At 46.3% G+C, this 14090-nt stretch overlaps 1 long non-coding RNA gene across 5 annotated transcripts in view; it reads right to left on the reverse strand.

Moving 5' to 3' along the window:
* LOC109280822 (uncharacterized) overlaps window positions 1–14090 on the reverse strand; it is a 195945-nt gene that overhangs the window by 99556 nt on the left and 82299 nt on the right. For all 5 annotated transcript variants that reach the window (XR_009461036.1, XR_009461033.1, XR_009461034.1 and 2 more), the window contains exon 2: window positions 10978–11112. This is a non-coding gene — a long non-coding RNA (uncharacterized LOC109280822). The remainder of the gene's footprint in view (window positions 1–10977; window positions 11113–14090) is intronic.

A 14090-nucleotide genomic window follows, 5' to 3' on the forward strand; every position in this document is an offset into this window, starting at 1 on the left:
CCTCCAGAGCACACTGAGTCAGGGGAAGCAGCCCTGAGCTGGCAGGCTGACTCCCAAGGCCCCTGCTAGTAGGGTCTGCTCTGGCCTGGCTCAGCATACTGCAGTCCCAGGAGGTGCACATTCAAATCGCACACCCAGAAGCAATAAACTTGAGCAATAAGCTCTGGAGTTTATTGCTTTGCGTTAATTGCACATGTAGACACACCCAGTATCCTTGTGCCGTTCCTGACTGTGTCATTATTCTGTGCATAATGCTGGGCAAATAATTTCCTCATTCAGTTCCGTTTTACAGTTCTTTAAAATGGGGATAATGCTTCTCTACCTCACACAGTGGTTGCGTACACAAATTCATATCATCCTTCTTTACAAAATGACACCACATCTCAGCAGAAGTAGACATCATCTCCTCAAAGCCAAAGTTCAAAGTAGGATCTAGGAAATCACACCAGGAGATTCAGCTCTATGCCAACAAAGATGACATACATAGTTTCTTTGAGGCAATAAAAGCCATCTATGGTCCAACCTCCCCTGGTCCTACTTTCCTTTGATTAAGGAGTACTGAACTATCCTGCAAAGTTAATAAAACTATCCAAGCTAGATGGAAAGAACACTTTGAGGCACTCCTGAGCCATACGTTAATTGTGATAGGTGCCACCACTGATTCTGTCCTCCAATACCCTGAATGGGGATCCCTTGCCAACCCTATTATCATAGAGGTCTGGCTTGCCATCAAGGAAACCAAAAACAACAAGGCTACTGGGCCACATGGAATACCTGCTGAAACCTTCCACACTGGCAGTGAAGAAATGGTGCTGAAACTCCAGAAATTTATTCTCCAAATTTGGAACAATGAAGAGATCCCTTGAAGGCAGCATTCCCTCTAAGCTGTGTGGTGTGCGTGGCCACACAGGTGTGCCTAGCAGCATGGCATGAATGTGCCTGCATGGCCACACATGCCACACAGCTTAGAGGGAATGCTGCTTGAGGGACCCAAGGAATGCTAACATTGTGACTATCTTCAAGAAATAGCATAAGTCTATGTGTAGGAACTATTGAGGTATTGCTGTCCTTTCCAAAGCAATGAAAATCTTTGCCCACATCCTCCTGAATTGCCTTCTACCTCTTGCTGAGGAAGTCCTGAAAGAAGCTCATGTGGTTTCAGACAATCCTATGCATCAATATGAATGAACTTTCTTGCCTGCCAAGTCCAAGAAAGGTGTCAGGAACAACAACAGGTTCTGTATATAGCCTTCATGACCTCATCAAGGTTTTTGACTCCATCAATCCATCAAGTGTAACCTCTCTCCTCAAATTACCATCAAAGGAGAGATCTTAAAGGTAGTCGAGGACTTTCCTTACCTCAATGGCCACCTCTCAGAGAGGGAAGGTTGATGAGGAGGCCCAGCACAGGATCCAGTGCACAAGCATTTCTTTGGGGTAATTGCTTAGGCATGTTTTTAAGGATCACAATTTCTTGAAAGACATCAAGATCCAGGTCTACAATACAGTCATTATCCCCACTCTCCTCTATGAATTTGAAATGTGGGTGACCTACTGTTGTCATCTAAAGAGCCAATTCTCTATATCAAATGGGAAGATTGCCACATAAACACCAGCATCCTTGCAGAAGCCAACGTTACCAGCACTGAATTAGTGATCCTCAAATACCAATTTTGTTGGACCAGAAATTATATGCAGATGCCTAACTCTTGACTCCCAAAATAAGTGCTCTATTTTCAGCTTAGTTACAGCCTGAGATCTTACAGCATAGGAAACACTATGGGTGCAGACAAAAGTGTAGCTCCCAACTGCAACTCAGAACAATGGGAAGTCTGATAGGGTCAGATGATCCCAGCAAGATAAGCATCCAAACACCTTTTGAATGAGTCCAGAGTAGGTGCTTGTACCACCTCTGGGGGGAGTCTGTTCCAGACCCTGGACACTTGGACTATAAAGAAGTTTCTCCTTATGTCCAATGTAAATCGGCCTTCCAGAAGTTTGTGACTGTTAGAGATTGTTATCCCTTGGGGAGTCCTGGTGAACAGGTGTTCTCCCAGATCCTGGTGCACACCCCTTATATACTTACAGACTACCACCAACTCCCCCCTGAGCCTTCTCTTCTCCAGGCTGAAGAGTCCCACGTCCTTCAACCTCTCTTCATAATGCTTGCTCTCTTTGCCTTTGATCATGCAGGTGGCTCTCTTCTGGACTCTCTCAAGCTTATCCACATCCCTCTTGAAGCGGGGGGCCCAAAACTGGATTCAGTACTCCAGCTGAGGCCTCACTAAGGCCAAGTAAAGTGGGAGGATGATGTTCCTCATTTTGCTTGAGATGCATTGGTGGATGCATGCCAGAGTTGGCTTGCTTTGCTGGCATCACACTGGTGGCTCATGTTCATGTTGTGGCCAATCCATGTTGTGGAGGAGGAGAAAGTAGAAGGATTGTGGGTTAGGTTACAGTGAGGTCAAGGAGAAAGGGATTTGGTGGTAGGGGTCTGCTACAGACCCCCCCAACAAGGGGAAGAACTAGATTTGGGGCTCCTGAGGCAGCTCTCGGAGACCATAAAAACTAGGGAGGCGGTAGTCATGGGGGACCTAAACTACCCAGATGTCTGCTGGGAGACACAGACAGCAAAGTCCCACCGTTCACGCAGGTTCCTATTCTGTGTACAGGACCTCCATCTGACGCAGGAGGTACATGGTCCCACTAGGGGGAAGGCCTTACTGGACCTGGTATTGGCAATGGGGGATGACATGGTAGGAGACCTACAGATTGGTGGTCACCTGGGGGACAGTGATCACCAAATAATAGAATTCACCATAAGACGTCGAGTGGGTAAGGTAACTAGTAGGGTGAAAGTGCTAGACTTTAGGAAAGCTGATTTGAATGAACTCAGGCGTTTAGTCAAGGATGCACTGCAGAGTAAAAGTTTTGAAGAGATGGGAGCCCAGGAAGGGTGGCTGTGCCTTAAGGAAATGATCCTTCGGGCACAGAGGGAGACGATCCCGATGTGAGGAAAAAGGGGGAAAGGGGCCAAGAGGCTTCCTTGGCTGACCAGAGAATCCAGAGCAGTCTACGGGCTAAAAGGGGGCATATAAAAAGTGGAAACAGGGAGAGATTACTAAAGAGGAGTATACCTCCTCTGCTCGCGCTTGTAGGGAGGCAGTTAGATAGGCCAAAGCCACCATGGAGCTGAGGATGGCATCCCAAGTTAAGGATAACAAAAAATTGTTTTTTAGATATATAGGGAGTAAAAGGAAGGCCCAGGGTGGAATAGGACCTCTATTAAATGGGCATAAGCAATTGGTGACAGACAGGGGGGACAAGGCTGAACTCCTCAATGAATTCTTTGCCTCAGTGTTCCTAAGCGAGGGGCAAGACAAGGCTCTCACTGGGATTGTAGAGAGGCAGCAGCAGGATGCCAGACTACCAACCGTAGACCCTAAGATGGTGCAGAGGCACTTGGAGGAACTGGATGCGTTTAAGTCGGCAGGCCCGGATGAGCTCCATCTGAGGGTACTGAAGGCACTGGCTGACGTTATTGTGCAGCCACAGGCAGGAGTATTTGTACACTCATGGCGCATGGACTAGGTCCTGGAGGACTGGAAAAGGGCCAATGTGGTCCCCATTTTCAAGAAGGGGAGGAAGGAGGACCCAGACAACTATAGGCCAGTCAGTCTCACCTCCATCCTAGGCAAAGTCTTTGAAAAAATTATCAAGGCTCACATTTGCGAGAGCCCGGCAGGAAAAATTATGCTGAGGGGAAACCAGCATGGGTTCATAACAGGTAGATCATGCCTGACTAATCTAGTCTCTTTCTATGACCAGGTTACAAAACACCTGGATGCAGGAGCAGGGGTTGACATCGTTTACTTAGACTTCAGGAAGGCCTTCAATACGGTATCCCACCCCATACTGGTGAACAAGTTAAGAGGCTGTGATTTGGATGACTACACAGTCCAGTGGGTGGTGAATTGGCTAGAGGGTCATACCCAGAGAGTCATAGTGGATGGGTCGGTCTCAACCTGGAAGGGTGTGGGCAGTGGGGTCCCGCAGGGCTCAGTCCTTGGACCGATACTCTTTAATGTCTTCATCAGCGACTTGGATGAGGGAGTGAAATGTACTTTGTCCAAGTTTGTGGATGACACAAAACTGTGGGGAGAAGTGGACACACCAGAGGGCAGGGAACAACTACAAGCAGACCTGGACAGGTTGGACATATGGGCACAAAACAACAGAATGCAGTTCAACAAGGAGAAATGCAAAGTGCTGCACCTAGGGAGGAAAAATGTCCAGCATACCTACTGCCTAGGAAATGACCTGCTTGGAGGCACAGAAGCGGAAAGGGATCTTGGAGTCCTAGTGGACTCCAAGTTGAACATGAGTCGGCAGTGTGACGAAGTCATCAGAAAAGCTAATGGCACTTTAGCGTGCATCAGCAGATGCATGATGAACAGAACCAAGGAGGTGATACTTCCCCTCTATTGGGCGCTGGTCAGATCGCAGTTGGAATACTGTGTGCAATTTTGGGCGCTGCACTTCAAGAGGGATGTGGAGAACCTGGAGAGGGTGCAGAGAAGGGCCACTCGTATGGTTAAGGGCTTGCAAGCCAAGCCCTATGAGGAGAGACTGGGGCACCTGGACCTCTTCAGCCTCTGCAAAAGAAGGTTGTGAGGCGACCTTGTGGCTGCCTATAAGTTCATCATGGGGGCACAGAAGGGAATTGGTGAGGCTTTACTCACCAAGGCCCCCCTGGGGGTTACAAGAAATAATGGCCATAAGCTAGCAGAGAGCAGATTTAGACTGGACATTAGGAAGAACTTCACAGTTAGAGTAGTAGAGAAGGTCTGGAACGGGCTCCCAAGGGAGGTGGTGCTCTCCCCTACCCTGGGGGTCTTCAAGAGGAGGTTAGATAGGCATCTAGCTGGGGTCATCTAAACCCAGCACTCTTTCCTGCCTATGCAGGGGGTCGGACTCGATGATCTATTGAGGTCCCTTCCGACCCTAACATCTATGAATCTATGAATCTATTAATCAAGACCCCCACGTCTCTTTTTGTCATGGTGCTAGCAAGCATAGCACTGGCAAGACTATAAGTATGGTGCTGGTTTTTCCTCCAAAAAGTACACTTATCTACGTTGAATGCCATCAGGTTTTGGTCCACCCACCTTGCGAGCCTGTCCAGGTCAGTCTGTATCCCCAGGCTGTCCTCCAGTGTGACTGCCTTCCCCCATAGTTTAGTGTCATCGGCAAACTTTGTCAGTCTGCATCTGATTCCCAAATCCAGATCATTAATGAAGATGTTGAAGAGTACTAGCTTGAGTACTGAGCCTTGAGGACACCACTGGTCATCTTGCATCAGGCTGATTTGCTCCCATCAACTAATAGTCTTTGGGTCCAACCCCAGAGCCAGTTCCCCAGCCATCAGACCATGAGATGATTGAGGCCACAGTTCTCCAGCGTAACCATAAGTACATCATGTGAGACCCGGTCAAAGGCTTTTTTGAAATCCAGATATATGACATCAACTTCATTTCACTTGTCCAGGCAATTCATCACCTGGTCATAGAAGGAGATGAGGCTGGTCAGGCAAGACCTTCCAGTAACAAAGCTGTGTTGGCTGGCACTCAGAAAGTTGCCTTCCATTAGCCTGCTGCTGATGGAACCCTAATAAATTTCTCCAGGATCTTTTCAGGGGTGGATGTCAGACTGATTGACCTGTAATTCCCTGGATCTTCCTTTCTTCCTTTCTTGACGATTGGGACCACATTGGCTCTTTTCAAGTCTTCTGACACCTTCCTGAGATCAATGAGTTCTGAAATATTTTCACCGTAGGGCGGTGCTATGATGTCCGTGAGCTCCTTCAGGATTCTTGCATGCATTCCATCCGGGCCCAGGATGTTGAGCCTCTCGAGGTGTTCCCTCACTTTATCTATGTCAATTGTGGGTCCATCTTCCATCCCCTGAATGCTTTGCATTCTGTCCAACAGGGTGACCCCCTTGGATGGGTGGAAGACCATTGCAAAGTAGTCACTTAGGAGATTGGCATTTTCCTGAGTGTCCGACATCAGCTGCCCCATTTGATCTAGCAGGGGTCCAATGTTGCCTTTGTTCTTTCTCTAACCTCCCAAATATCTGAAAAAGGACTTTTTGTTGTCCTTGAGTCTCATGGCTAGCCTGAATTAAGTTTCTGCCTTGGCTTTTCTGGTTCACTCTCTACAGATGTAGGCTAGTGCCATGTAGACCTCCTTGGTGATTCCAATTTTCCATTTGGAGTAAGCTTCTTTTTTTAGTTTCAGGAGGTCCAAAAGTTTCCTATTGAGACAAGGGGGTTCCCCAGCCCACTGACTGCATTTCCTGTGGGATGAAATGGACTTCCCTTGTGGTTCAAGGATTGCATTCTTAAAAAACAACCATTCCTTGTGGACTCCCCTTTCTAAGGGGCTATAATCTCATAGTGCCTGGCTGACCAGTCTCCTGAGCTTGTGAAATTCAGCCTTCCCAAAGTTGAATATTTCTGTTTTACTGAGAGATTTGTCCACCCTGCATTGGACAGAGAAAGTGATCTTCCCTACTTGGCCCGTAGACCTCTTACTCATCAATGCAAGTGAGGAAGCTACACAACCAGTCAGATTTGGCCATGTGCTCTTCCAATGAGCTTTTGGGAAGGTTGAAGTCCCCCATGACAAACATGCATCAGAAGCATTCAGCCACACCCAGTTCCCTATTGAACTCACAATGCAGCTCTTCCTCTTGGTTGGGAGGTCTGTAATAGACTCCTACAATTATATCCTCTTCCCCATGCTCTCCCCATATTTTAACCCAGAGGGTCGCAAAACACGCTCCTTGGTTGCTAAATTTGGTTTGAAGGACAGTGTACTGCTCCTTCATGTAGAGAGGTACACCTCCACCCCTGCTCCCAACATGGTCTCTCCTGTACAAGGTATAGAGCCTTCTATAACTATCGACCAGTTGTGGGTGGAGTCCTACCAGGTCTCCATTATCCTGACAAGTTCATAATCTTTGTTGCTCAGGAGAATGGCCAGTTCCTTTTGCTTATTTCCCAAAATCCTGATGTTTGTGTACCAGCAGCTAAGGCTGCCATGGGAAACCTTAAGCTTCCCTGTGCACTGGGACATGATCTTCTCTTAGACTGTCATTGGAGTAGGTTCCCTTGGGCTACCTAACCTGTTAATACCGTGTTTGACATGACCTGGACTAGAACTGTTAATTGACCACCCATCCCCCAGAAATCCTAGTTTAAAGGCCTGTCAAGTAGTTCAGCCATTTTGGCTGAGAAGAGCTTTTTCCCTTTCAGGGTGAGCTGGAGGCCATTCCTTCCCAACAAGCTGCTGCTTCTCTCCCTGAAGTGTGGACCATAGTCAAAGAAGCCAAACCCCTTGTGATGGCACCATCACCAGAACTGGACCCCCCCCCCACTTCAGGGGGGCTCTAATATACCTGCCCTACCCTCCAGGGGAAGAGGGGGCCTGAAAAAACCTCAGACTGAACTCCTTCCATTCCCTTTCCCCGCCTCCCATTCTAAAAAAAGCAAGAGGCAGGGAGCTCCAGAGACACAAGTTACAAAAGATGCTATATTTTGAAACATTTTTATCGATCACATTTTCACTCGATCAGCTATTTTTGAAGCTGTGTGCATTCATGCACTTGTGTTTGGTCACAGCTGTAAACTGCTTTCTGTGGCCAGATTGAGTGAATACTTTCACTCCTATCTGCACCCTATAAGGACAAACTGAAGGCATACCTCACAAAAACATGCTGACATCAAAAGCTGACAGGAGCTGGCTGCTAAATAACTCCAGTGACACCTCAGCCTCAACCTCAACCACACAGAAGCCTACTTTCAGATAAAGTATCTTGCCCTTGAAGCACAGAAAGACAGTGGAGAAAAGGAGAGAAATCCTGGCTTACTTTCCCATGTAGAGAGACCTGCAACTTCTGCAGATGGATCTGTGGCTCAAGGATTCATCTTCTAAGTCACCTCAAGACCCATCATTGAGTCATGGTAGAGATCATCCTCTAATTAAGTGATTGCTAATGTGATGATGACATAGATTCAAATAACCTGGGAGAATTCTCTTATCCTGCTACAAAAACTTACCTGGGGACACCTGAGCAGATATTTGATTGCTAAGCCACTGACAAGCAGAGAGCTTGCAATGCTGATATTGTGCAGTTGGGGGGGGGGGAAGGAGGGGGCTGTGCACACATCTCAGCATGCTCTGCTGGCTCCCTCAGACTATCTAGCAACAGATGGGAAAAATACACAGGGTGGTCCTGATTGGCTGACCCAGACTGCTCAGAGTCAGCCTGTGCTCCCTACAGCAAATGTAGACTACTGACAGTGTGGAATTCTGAAGGGGGTGAATTCTGCTCCCTGTTCTACTGGAGTTGCAGGGCCTTTGTATATGCCACATTTTTTGCCCTTTTTTGTGCTGCAACTGCATGACTTATTGCACGAGCGGGTTTTCCAGATGCTTTAAAAGTCTTTCTGGCGCATTACACTAAAACTCCTTGGATGTAGTTTAATTCAGCTTGCCAGAAATTAACGTGTCACATCCATGGATTCATTGTGTGCAAACACAAAGGCACTCAAAGATGTGTAATGAGGCTCTTTGTCCACCAGATGGCGCTGCAATTTTTTTGTAGTTCACCCCTTTGAATTGCTTTCACTTTTGAATTGCTGTTTTGTTTTGTTTTTTCTATGAGCATGGCATGGGTGAGGGGGCAGCACTGGACTGTCCCCCTGTCTTGTGGTGGCAGCTGAGAACCAGGCTTAATTCTTTCAAAAACCTAGTGCATGCATATACAGATGTGATGCTCCAAAATAAACAAGTTTAAATTTTATAAACGTTTTTAATTTAATGAGAATTAAAACCCATAGTATGTATAGGCACCCATTGAGTTGAACCTGAGCCAATCTCGGTGGGGAAAAAGGTGGGGAAAAAGCACCTTGGGATGCTGGAGGACTGTACTATGCCTTCTCTCAGAAGGAAACCTGTACAGACATCTGCTCTCCCAGGAGAGTTTCTCCTGAGAGTTGATTTAATCCTAGTTGTTTCCAGGTTATTTTTTATCCTGGTGTGGCCATTTTTGCTCTGAGAGAAAAAATCCTGAATATCTGTACACTCATAGTTTCTTCTGGAAGAGCAGTGACTCTCCCAGGAGAAACTGAATGTCTCTTCATGGCCAGTGTTAGAAAGCTAACCTCAGTGTATTTTGACAGGTAATTTCTGGACCTCCATAAAAGCTGACATTAAAGGTACAAATTACTTCTATGATGCCATCTTGTGGTGCCAGATCCCAAGTACTTCAAGGTTGTTTCTATATGGAATGTAAGACATTGCTTTGTATGTCAGTAGAGCTTAAACCAGGGGTGGACAAAATCCAGCCCACAGGCCAAATCCAGACCACCAGGCCATTCTGTCTGGCCCACAGAGCCCCTAAAAAATGTAGTAAATTAATATTTATTTGCCCTTGGTTCCCTGTCAAAGCTAACAGGAGCCAGGGGCAGTAGGACCCAGAGGCAGCCCTCAGCAGGCTTGCAATCTTGAACAGCCCAGCCCAGCCTAGCCCTGCCCTGCCCACCCCCAGCCAGTTCCTTGCTTTCCTGACACCACCCTGCTCAGACACCATGTGGCTGTGGCTCCTGAATGCATCCTCCAGACTGTGGAGCATGGGGCCATGCTGGTAGGGGGTGTGTGAGTGTGTGTGTGTGCGCATGTGCACACACGTGTCTGCAGGCCCAGGGGCAGAGTGTGTGTCTGTGTGTCTGCAGGCACGGGGCAGAGTGTGTGTCTGTGTGCCTGCAGGCACAGGGGCAGAGTGAGTGTCTGTGTCCACAGGCACAGGGAAGAACGTGTGTGTGTGTGTGTGTGTGTGTGTGTGTGTGCCTGCAGGCACAGGGCAGAGTGTGTTCATAGGGTGATTCCCACATGCACACCCCACCACACACATGCACCCAAACCTCCACTTGCACTGCCATGCACAAACCCCAGCCACCCTCCCCCCATACCCACCCACACCCCACATACCCACACAACCACAAATCTATACCCATCCCCCACAGTATACAAGAACAAGACTTCATTTTAAGCTATTATTGTGCAGTCACCTCTGCGTACACTACATGAACAAATGTAAATCAAGACAAAAATATTTTTTGAAATCAAATTAATGAACGGTGTAGATGTTTGATTTTTAGAATATAAGTTGGTATTTTTCTGGTCCTCAGATGGCAAAACCTCTTGCTGTAAGGAGTACTTCCAGAGGCAAAGGGAGGGACTTCTGGTGGCAAAGGTCAGGGGTTAGGGGACAGGACTTCTGGTCACAAGATGGCGAAGAGGGGGCAGGGCACCTGTCAAGGGGCGGGGCTACCCATGCGGCCCTCAACAGTTTGTCAAAGCTATGTAAGCATCCCTCTGCTCAAAATAATTGCCTGCCCCTGGCTAAAACAGTGTGGTTTCCTGTCCTCCTCTAACAGCACCCCACAGAGGTTTGTTAAAACCCTTGCAAGGTTATTTAACTCCAGTAACAAAAGCTGTGAACTTTTCTTTTCTTTTTTCTTTTTTGAAATCCAGAAATCCTGAGTTCAGTTACCAGTCTTGACATTCCACATACAATCAGTGTGTTATACTTGCAAAAATGAGTTGCAACTATAAATGCATACCCAAAGATACCAAATTTGAAAATATGGCCAGGAGTAGTCGACTTAATGCTTAATGCTTCCAAAATCTGTCCCAAGCTATTCTTGCTGACCAACAATGAAAATATCCCGTTTTTTTTCCACTGGCAGCAAATAGTTATAAATTTATCATGCTACCTTCTTACTGCTTGGAATTGTATCATATTTAATTACCGTGAATAAAGTTATATTTGTTGAATGACTTTTCATTCATTCAGTTTCTTCACCATTTCATTTTCACTTGTATAAAACAAATACTATGAAACGCCTACCCTGGAGATCTTCAAAAGGAGACTGGATATAACCTTGCTAAGGTTATTTGACGCCAGCAGTCTTTCTTGCCCAGAGAAGAGGGACTGGACCTGATGATCTCACAAGGTCCCTTCCAACCCTAAACTTCTGTGAATCTGTGAAACAGGGGGAAAGAGAAAAAAAGACAGCTTCAGGGTTAATAGTAAGGTAAAGTCTTCTCTTGCCTGTTATTTGACTAAGATACAATTGTTACAATGTTATGGGAAGTAAGGGCAAATGTGGCTATATTCAGAGTCAGTGACAGATTTGGGGTGAGAGAGAGGCAAGAAGGAGGAGATGATCCAGGGAGGCTAATGCATGGACCCTCCCATCCACTTTATATCACATGACCAAAGAGAGGTCTCACTTCCTAGAAGTCTTTCCTACTTTCCACCTGAATAAGTTGACTTGGTTATGATCTCACACATATCGTAGTAAACTACTATGATTATACTGAAGTTAATGAAGATTCACCAATGCACATGAGATCAGAATTGAGCACCCTTTATGAGGAATAGGAAATGCAATTTGAAAAATGAATGGGCATAGATCTTTCAAAATTTGGTGACACGATTTAAACTTCGGGCCAAAAAGCCAATGCTTTTGGTAATCAATAGGCACATATTCTGTTCTGTCTATGAATGAATGTTGACTTCATTGACTTCAAAATACCTTTCAGCAACATGACTGCCAAACAATCTTGAAAGGATGGCACAGAACATTATGATTTACTGGAGTTACTCTCATTGTCTTAACAAAATCTGACTTGCGTGGCTGTAGAAAACCTGTTCAGTTTTCCTGACTGACTGACTCTTGTTGACTAAATAGATTGGCAGAACCATCATTACTTTTTCAAAGAGTTTTACTTTCTCCCCCTATTCTGCTGTATGGTTTTAGCTCACTTCCTTAATTTAAACTCTAAAACCATGTCTATATGGCAGAGACATACCTAACAATTTTGGTGCCCTAGGTAGAAAAGGGAGTGCTGAGCACTGAACAGCAAAAGAGGATGGATGGAGTGCTGGAACTGGTACCCCCTCTAAATTGGCATCTAGGGTTGATGCCTCACTTGCCACACCATAGCTATATTACTATGAATAGAATATCCACAGAATAGGCAGAGGATATGTTTTGGGAGAGAAGATTCTATAACTGATCCATAACAGAAGAGGAATTATCTACTTGATCTACCTTTAGCCATGACCACTTAGCTAAAAACAGATATTTATCATTTGGTGGCTGGAGTAAACCAGGTAAGCTATTTCTGGTCAGGGAGGCAGTATATTTAGAGTGGGAACAAAACATTTCCACAGTGCTGTACTGGGGCAGTGTAGATATGCCTTTAGCCCCTGTTTCCCATCTGTTAAATGGGGAAGAAAGCACATCCTCACATCACAGGGTACTGTGAGGAAAAATATATCAGAGATTGTAAAGCACTCAAGTACTGTGAGCCACCTAAGTACCACAGATAGATGGAATATTTTTATGATGCAAATAACATGGTTTGATGCTATATGTGGAAGAAATTCCTTCTTCCATCTCTTTTCCAAGCATCTGCAGCAAGCACCATTTCTATTTGTAAGGTTTCGGTTTGCACACAGACAAACGAAGCTAAAGGTCATAAGCCTGGATCTTCATATTACAGCTACATACCCAATCTTGGTTAAGTGCATAATAGGAAAGTGCCTTTGCATTTTTATATGCAAATATTAAATTTGCATGATAATTTACTTCTGCCTAAGTATATTTCCTTTTTCAGGCATGAGCTGAGATGACAGTTTTGAAATTGTGGCCTTCTTAGTCTTAATAACATCCTGCTGTACTACAGTGCATTCTTTTGTGTTTAAAAAAAAAAGTATATAATTTAATGGAGATGCTTGTGCTTCCATATATTTTTCCTCAGTTTTTCCCTTAGTTTGTGCAACAGGAGAAGCAATTTTCCCCCAGCAGAAGACAGAAGGATGCATACATTAGCTCTTTTTCTCCCAGAGCAAAAATGGCCCCCTGAGGAAAAAAAATAGCCCAGGAACCATCAGGATTACATGACTCCTCAGGGAGTATTTCCTGGGAGACTGAATATTTGTACACTTCTCCTCTTCCCCACCCCTCCCCAGCATGCAAAACAGCTGCCCCCTTCTCCTGTAGACAGGAGGGGAGGAGTAGCCCTAGCTGTTCCTCACCTGTTTCTCACATCAGAATTACTGGTGTAAGAAGCAAGCAGGGCTTTGCTACATCGCTTTCTGCGCAAGGCTCCTGGACCTGTTTCCCCTTGCCGCTACTCACTCAGTTAAGTGGTGAGGGCAACAAGCCTGCCACACCAGCTTCCCTCTGCCTTCTTCTGCTGCTTAGCTGAGCAATGCGGGTAGAGACTGAAAAGCCAGCAAGGACAGAAGCCTGGCATTCATAGACAAGCCCGACTCCCAGCCCTGGCCAGCTTGCCCTTGGTGCCCAGCTGCCCAGCAGAGTGAGGTGAAGCAGGCTGCTATGGTGTGGGAGACTTGTTGCTGCAGTGAAATACTGCCACCTCACCCTGCACTGCTCAAGGCCAGCCCAGAGCAGTGCAGGGTAAGGTAGACTGCTGTATCTGTGTGGCAAGGCTCCCAGAGCCATGCTGTGGTGACTGAGTGCTCCCTCCTGCACTCCTCTGGGTCAGCCAGGAGAAGTGTAAAGAGTGGTGTTACTCTCCTGCAGGGGAGAACCAGGAGGGTTCCCAACACAGGACAATGCCCCTCTCTTGCCAATGACTTGATTGATGGGATGCAGGGCATTCCCCCAAGACTGAACCCACCCTGGCTGTCTGTGGCAGCTGCTGCTTTTCAGCAGCTGCCAACTGCCACTTGACAACCTGCCCCCTTCCCAGGCATGGGAAAGGACAGGCTGTCAATTAATGGGCTCCCTGGCTGAGAGCTTGCAAGTGAATCTCTCCGGCCATGGGGCTGGAGGAATGTCTGTACAGTCAAGCTCCAGAGCTATTTTTCTACTGAAAGAAATTTCCTCCAGTACAAACAAACTTCTGTAGGCAGCCTAAAACTGGTCTGTATAAAAAAGTATTACTCAGAAAATCCAGTAGAAAAAATGTACTTCTGGTCAATGA

This window comes from Alligator mississippiensis, chromosome 3 (assembly GCF_030867095.1).
Source record: "Alligator mississippiensis isolate rAllMis1 chromosome 3, rAllMis1, whole genome shotgun sequence".
Lineage (NCBI taxonomy): Eukaryota > Metazoa > Chordata > Crocodylia > Alligatoridae > Alligator > Alligator mississippiensis.